Source organism: Phoca vitulina, unplaced genomic scaffold (assembly GCF_004348235.1).
Source record: "Phoca vitulina isolate PV1807 unplaced genomic scaffold, GSC_HSeal_1.0 scaffold42, whole genome shotgun sequence".
NCBI classification, from domain to species: Eukaryota; Metazoa; Chordata; class Mammalia; order Carnivora; family Phocidae; genus Phoca; species Phoca vitulina.
Window position 1 is genome coordinate 3825081 of NW_022589745.1, and position 8444 is coordinate 3833524.

Below are 8444 nucleotides of genomic sequence, written 5' to 3' on the forward strand. Positions count from 1 at the left end.
AAGAAAGAAAGAAAGAAAGAAAGAAAGAAAGAAAGAAAGAAAGAAAGAAAGAGGAAGAAAGAAAAACTAGCCCCTGTGTGACGGGAGGGGAATTGTTACTCCCTGAACACAACGGATCGTGGATGGAAGAAATCTTAGGAAAGGGATATCGGCGCAGTACATACAGGGGACAGGAAGGACAGGAGGATACGGTAGTGTACATCGGAGGGATTTGTCTCGCCAAGGAGATGGAAGTTGACAGTGACGAGTGGTGTTGGTATAGTCCAGAGACAGAGAGAGGAATGGAGATCGCAGTGCAGGTGCAGCAGGAAGCTGGTCCCCATTGACAAGACCAGACCTGAGCAAGGACACATGGGGGCTTAAGGAGAACAAAAGGGCAGATGGTTCACACTAGGGTCCGAGGGTGGTGGGAAATTGTGCAGAGCAGAAAGCACATGACAAATTGGCCCAGTGCGGGAAGACCGTTAGCCCTTGCCTCACAGAAATCCGTAAATGACATAAACAGGGCCCTTCCAGTATTGGCCGCCCACTTGGTAAAAGTGGTTCCCACGTGGAACCCAGACTGGCAGAAGTTGCACAGTTGACCCAGAAAGCAATCTGGGAGGATGACAAACCAGACCCCTGAAGAATTACATGAGGCCGTGGAAGCGCCTTTCTACCAGTAGGGACAACATTCTCCCAGTCCAATTCCAATTATGAAGTTGCTCTTTCAAGGCAGCTCAATTAGGAGGTGTATTAGCCAGGATTCTGCAGGGAAGGAGAACCAATGGGATGTAGGTACAAAGAAAGAGATTTATTATAAGGAATTGCTTCCAGTGATTATAGAGGTTTGGAAAGTCCAAAAAAAAAAAAAAAAAAGAAACCTACTGGGGTAGACCAGACTGCCAGAGACTCGGCCAGAGCTTCAGTTCCACTCTGCAAGTTCAGGAAGGGCTGATGTTGCAGATGGACTCTAAAGACCGATGATGGCGAATCTTCCCTTGCTCGAAAGAGATCAGTCTTTTGGTTTTCTTAATGCCTTCACCTGACTGGACGAGGCCCATGTGGTGAGCAATCTGCTTTACTCAAAGTCCATCAACTTAAATGTTAGTCTCATCCAAAAAACATACTCACTGAAATAGCCAAGATAATGTTTGACCAAATATCAGGTACCTTGGCCCAGCCAAGTTGACCCATAAAATGATGCATCAGAGAAGGTAAGAACAGAGGCTCGCTATTTGAATAAGGATAAGAATGAGAAGGGGTTCTGCCTTTCCCCTGTGTGGAAGTCTGCCTCTCTGAGGTAGTCAGTGCTATGGAAATATCCCCAGATACTTTTTGGACATGCTGTAACAACCTAAGGAACACTACTGGATGATAAGTTAGGCCTTTCATAAAGTGTGAACTGCCCAACCTGACATTCAAGGACTCTATTACCTGGTCCCAAACTCAGTTTACTTTCCCTTAGCTTTTGGGAAAGTTCTCCTTCTCTGACACTGGTCTGTATGTATTGCCCTGTGCGCATGGAATTTCCTGCTTCTTTCTGCCCCTTTCCGTTCTGCATTCTTTCAGGGCCCCGTTGACAAGACAGGGGGAACGTAGTGTGGAAGGAGCCTGGCCTGGGGACAGTAGTGCCTCTCATGATGGAGGACTTACTAGGTACTGATGAGATCACACTAGATAGCTTCCCCAGTCCTCACAGCAATCCCACGAAGCAGGTGGTCCTTATTCCCATTCTGCAGATGATGACTCAGTCATCTGCTGCAGGTCTCACTGCCAATAAATGACAAAGCTGGGTGAGTTGGGCCCCCACAGTCTGGCTTTTGCTGACTGGGTGTCTGTCTCTGTCTCAGCATTCCCATGAATTTGGACAAGAAGTCATCCTTCACTTCTATAATATGGAGAGTTGGACTATCTGAGATTCCAAATTCTATCTTTTCTGTGAAGCTCTCCATGGTGGGCTTTGTTATACTCTCAATATCCCCTTCCCCTCTGCTAGGTAATTCTGACCACTGGCCCCGTCACCCCTTCCCTCCACACATCATGGGGCTGGGATTTGGCTCTTACCAGTATTATCAATATAACAGCATCTGCTTGCTCCAGTACTGGTCAGAGATGGGCAGCTGGTCTGACTCAAACCAAAGAAAGAAGCTTGTTTGCCCCTTCTGGATGGTCATGTAAAAAGTTCTGAAGCCTGGAGTGGTTGTACCCATCTGGCTGTCAGAGGTAAAGCCAGACTGAAGCGAAACATTGATGTCATAAGCGGCAAAGCAGAGAAGCCCAAATATGTGTTGATGTTTTGAAGCCTCAAGGGCCAATGGACCTGAAGCCACGTTACTTGTGGACATCTGGAAGCCTGGCTCTGAAGCCACCTTACCTGTGGCCTTACCTGTGGACATTTGGAAGCCTGGCTCATGGTTTAGCCAACTGGAACTGGATTTGCATTCCACTAGTGAGAGCATTCCAGGAAGTTCTCCTGTGATCTCTCAACCTGGGGTGATCTCCCTTTTCTCTTAGAGCACTGGTAACTATTTAACTCCTTCCTAACTTGACATAGTCATTTGTCTGCCACTTACCGTTTATGGTAAGACATGAGATGTTTCCTTTCAGATGTATGCCCTATTTCTTCATCCAGATTGTAAGCGAAGGTCTTCGATATCTTCCAGCAATCTATAATAGTAGCTCCTTACTAAGTGTTATAAGAATGCGTTTGGGGATCACATAACATAATCGCACTGTCTTTCCCTAAACATATCTGGGGTAGCAATTAAAGAGGAACGGGGTGGTGATGGCCTCGATGTGCACAGTTTCGGAATTCAGATAATTCCAGGTGTCCTGATGTCCTGGTTTGTCTGCAACTGACGAGTTTCCTGGGACATAGTACTTATGAGTTGAAACCCCAGAAAGCCCCAGGCCAGCCAGAATAATCTGATCCCCATTGGCAGTACCGAACTTCATTCATTCAATCCGACCCCAAGGACTGGAGGGGGATAAAGATGTCAACAGTTGTTATACCAGAATCTTACTGTTAGAAATGCAGTCTCCGGCCATCCAGAGTTGTCTTGGGCCAGATTTGCCCCCACCCATAATAGCTACAATTAACTATCTTCTATGTGCCAAACATTTATATATATATACTACCCCTCCCCTCTTTTAAAAAAATTTCCCCGCCTTTGCAAAACTGGTATTAATTTTCCAGAAGCAGCTTCCTCGCCTGCCTTGCCCAAGGCAGCACAGGTAATGAGGTGGCAGCTCCAGGAGCCAAAGCTACAGCTTCTCAGTGGACAGTGTGTACTTGTCTCCTGCGCCCTAATCAATAACCTAGCTGCTATAATTATGTTACTTCCTTCTTTAAAACTTTCTGTGGCTGTTGTATTTTTCTGCACCTGTGACTTAAGGTCTTAGCGAGCATTTGCGGAATAAGTGGATGAGCTGAGAAATGCTGGATCTCCGCTCTTACTTACACAGAAGCAAATCCCCAGGGAAAAGAGGGTTTGGGGTTTGTTTGGTGTCTGAGAGGAGCTGCTATTGAGTGACCTGCCAGACTGCTAAGCAATGTATGCTTTTGGGGGTGTGATTATCAATTATGCTGACAACTGTCAACCACAGCACTTTGTTTTATAGGAAAGGCCAGTCAAGAACTTTTAGACAATATTGGGGGCCCTGGGATGGTTAATTTCATGTCAACTTGACTGCAGGAATGGATGCCCAGATAGCTGGTAAAAGGTTTCTTGGTGTGTGTGGAAGGGTGTTTCTGGAAGAGATGAGCATTTGAGTCAGCAGACCCGTAGAGAAGATCACCAGCACCAAGGCTGTGAGGGTCCCTCTAGAATAAAGAGGTGAGGGAACATTGGATTCCTCTCTGCCTGACCTTGTGAGCTGGGATGTCCATCATCTCCTGCCCTACAACAAGTTCTTGGGTCTCTGGACAGGAGACTGACCCCAGTGGCTTCCTGGTTCTCAGGCCTTCTGCCTTGGAATGAATGAAGCCTCCAGCTGTCCTGGTTATCCAGCTTGCAGAAGGAGGATCTGAGCCTCCACGACTACATGAACCAATTCCCATATTAAATGTCCTCTTATATATCTCTACATATCCTGTTGGCTTTGTTTCTCTGGAGATCCCTGACTAATGAAGACCCCCATTCCTATTTCCAAACCTTAAATACCCAGAACAACTTTTCTCCTACTTCCAACTAATTCAATTCTTGAAAACGCCAAACTATGAAAATACATGACTTGGAAGAGAATCAGCAAATCAAATTAATTATTAGGAAAAAACATTTGGTAATTTTTTTAGTAGTTTAAGCTTGATTTTTTTTTTTTCCTGAGAAATAAGACTTCAAATAGGTTAAGAAAAGAAAACAATTATGGCTCTATTTCAGTGATGGATGGCTGTTCTATTAGCTTTGGGGTTTTTCTTTTTCTTTTTTGTTGGTTATTTTTCTTTTGGTGGGTAAAGGCCTCTAATAATCTTCAGGATGAAAGATACCATGTAATGACTCATTATTATTGTATTTAATACATTTTTGTAGTTAATACCTTAAAAACAAAACATGTAAAAATCATTTATTTCATTTGCTAGATGGAGAAATATTAACATATTAACATAGCCATAAATTTACCATGCCATAGATAGAAAATTAGTATTGAATACGTAATGTAAGTAAATAATGAGGTAAGAAAATACGAGGGTTTACAACAGAAAAATAAAAATATTCATGGTTGCCCACATAATTCCATCAGAACTTCTCTAGTTATTCCATAAGAAGTCATAAGAAATAACAGACACTAAGCACTGAGTAATGTCCTGACGCCAAATGTGATGCTTGGTACTTTTGAAGTAGTCAGTTTTCCCATTAGCAAGATTCAAAAAATACTAATAAAATATTTACTAGCTATTACTTTTCTTGACCTATTAGTGTTCACTAATGGATTCAGATTTCCTAAGCGGAAAGTTATATATATATATTTCTTCAGCATCTAAGCCAGTAGCCCTCCTGTATGGTATATCTGTAATATTTTCTGAGCTGTAAGCTCATGTGCTTTTCAAGGTCACATTTGGGACTAAACCATATGCACTGTCATGTACCAAACATCCCAGGCAGCCAGGGCTCTTAGGTGCAAGCAGTAGGAATCAACTCTGGTTAACAAATAGAAAACAAGTGATTGAAAATAGACTCTTCTGGAAGGCTGCAGAACCGGGTTTGGAAACAGAGAACTAAGGAAGGCTAAGCGTCAGTCAGCGCCTTGCCCCAAAGCCAGGCCACAGAAGCCGTGCGGTGGGGCCTTCTGGGCTGCTTCAGGGAGACGAGTTTTCACAGCCCCCATCATCTGTCAGCACTCACTAGGGGACACTTACACTGTGCCCACGACTGTGACTCCCCCAGAAATCCTACATCACTGCCACCATGGGGATTCCTCCACATTTCTGATTCCCAGTTCAGAAGAGGTGTCTCCAGTTGGCTGCAAACACGTGTCCTGGTGTTTTTTTTAGCTTTGACAGTGAGGGGCAGCAACATGTATAAGGTGGGGAACTTCCTAAGACGGGAAGAGGATCTTGACGCAGGGAGAAGCAGAAAGGACAAATAGAGAAATGTCACACACGTACGTTTGTGTATGTGTACCCACACACATCCAGGAGATTACAGGTGGGTAATCATGCTGTCACTTTTGTGCCAGTTTTATTCTGATTCTGTAAAGAGAACTTGGTGGGCGCCTGGGAGGCTCAGTCGGCTGAGCCTCTGCCTTCGGCTCTGGTCATGATCTCGGGGTCCTGGGATCGAGCCCCACGTTGGGCTTTCTGCTCTGTGGGGCGTCTGCTTCTCCCTCTCCTTCTGTTCCTCCCCCCTGCTCATGTTCACTCGCTCTCTCTCTCTCAAATAAATAAATAAAATCTTCAGGAAAAAAAAAAAAGAACTTGGGAGCTCTTCTTTCTGTATAGTGTAGAAAAGTTTTAACTGGCACCAGAAACCTCCCATGAAACCCTGTTATTATTTGAGGTGGCTAGAGGGGAAGGAAATACAATTAAAACAAATTTATTTTGCTATCTTTTGTATGCGTACATTATAAAGATTTTGAAATACAGGAACATAAAATAGAAAACAGAAAGCACACACAGTACTCCCAGGATCAGCCCCCATAAATACGGACTGAGTTCTTATTCTCTGCGTACACGCAAATGCACCCACACACGCGCACATGGTATTGAACAGAAGTCACAGCATACTAAATATTGGTTGGTATCCATTGCTTTTTCTCACCTAATATCATAGCATAGGCTTTTGATATTATTAATTTTTCAAGAATGATTTTAAAAGATTAACAAAATATGTTTATACTATGATTTAATTAACCTTTTCCCTGTTGCTAGACATGTTAACATAAATTTTACAGAGGTCTTTTTTATTTATTTATGTATTTTTAAAAATGTATTTATTTGTTTTACAGAGAGAGAGAGAGAGAGCACATGCACAAGGGAGAATATGTGGGGTGGGGGAGGGGGAGAGGGAGCGAGAGAATCTCAAGCAGACTCACAGCTGAGCACGTAGCCCAATGTGGGGCTCCATCCCAAGACCCTGAGATCATGACCTAGCCAAAACCAAGAATCAGATGCTCAAGTGACTGAGCCACCCAGGTGCCCCCAGAGAGGTCTTTTTAAATGTTTCTACTCCGTGAGATTCTCCCAGAATGGTTTGGTGATGTTGATCCTAAGGGGTCTGCATCTGCCAGCCCTGGAAGGCACCCATCTCCTCAATGGCACTGGGGCTTGCTTTAGCTCTCTCCTACACTTTGTACTCCACCCGTGTGCATTCTGGTTCACATATGATTAATCAAAACAGCAATTTAGTTCTTAACAATATCGTGAGGAAAACAGCCATAAAAAAGGATAAATAAGAAGTGCAGTTTATCTGAGGAAGACAGGTGTTCATTATGAGGCTCCGAAAACCATCTGTGGGTTACCTTTACAGTGAGAAATTCCGAGGTGGGGCACAGGTGTACCCCCAGCCGCACACCAGGCTTCACTCCCTCTAGGAGCTGGGAGGGGTCCTCCTCGGTGGGATCAAAGCCTTGTTTGTCGAAATTTGTTTTATATTCCAGTTCTGACCCCCACAGCCCCCTAATAAGACCCTGTGCGTCTCTGGGCTGTTGACATCTTCCCTGTAAAAACCATGTGCTGGGAAAGGCCCCGTCTGTGAGCCCAGGAGGAAAGCCTGCTGGGTGTGAGGGCCATGCGCGCCCAGTTCCGGGTGCCGGCTCCCAGTGCCAGCCCCACGCCTTCAGGCTGTGCGGCCAGGGTACAATCCCTCGGCGGCACCCGTCCGTGAAGGATCAGAAGCCACAAATCTGACCTTTGGAGATGCAGGAAATAATTGGCTCCATGTCCATTAGTCAAAAACATGTGTTTTTCAACATCTCGAGGGACTGAAGTGCCTCTAAACCACAAAACAGACTCAGACCAAAAGGTGGGTTCCTACTGATGACTGCATCGCTTCCTACCACTCCTCCTGCTGGAGAGTTCTTTCCCTGCCCTCCAGGGTCGGAGCACAGCTGAGATCTGGAAAGAGGACTCCCAGCCCGTCGCCGGCTTGCCGAGGCCTCGGAGGGCCTGACCCTGGATGCCGCGTCTGTCCCTCGTTCTCGTGATCACAGACGGCTTCCTCGGGCCTCACTGGGAAGCGTTTACCGTCTTCTGGGAAAGAGTCTCAGCATCTTACTGTCTCCGCCAGCCAACACAGTTTTATTGTGGACCTCCAGCCCACAAGGCCTGAACTGGGTTCTGGAAAACAGCCGTTTCTCATGGAAGGAGCAGACGAGAAACTTAGGTAAACAAATGAATGTCAATGAACCAGTGAGGAAAGTTTAAGTTGGGGATACGGAGAGTCTTGTGAAGGGAGGACCAGTTTTGGTGGAGGGTAGCTGCCGGCCAGGCCAAGGGAGGTCCCTTCGCCCAGGTGGCTTTGGGGCGGGGAGTCAGCAAGCACACAGACTCTGAGGTGGGAGCGTCTGGGGTCCACGAGGTCATGGGGACTAACTCCCCAGACCAGAAATGACAGATTAGGAGGCAGGGAGCTGCAGAGAAGGCGGATGAACCCCGTCCACAGGCACTGAGGCAGAGAAGGGAGAAATGCCAAAGGTGGACGTGAGGACCCAACAAGGATAGAGCTTCAAAGACATTTCGTGTGGGCCCACGTCGTCCACACCCCCTCCCCCCATGTCCCCTGGAAGGGGTCCCTTGATTGTCCCCAGTACCAGAGATACTAAGTGTCTGCATGCTAAAGCTGAGATACTAATATGAGTTTATATTTATATTCAGGACTCAATTCATTTCAGTCCCCAAAGCACGTACTCACCTTGACTACGTGTGAGACACGCTGCCAGACTTCAGGGAAGGCACATGGGTAATTACAAGGCGCAGGCGCCCAGAACCCACAGTCTGGCTGGAGAGCAGCATGGACAGCTCTGGG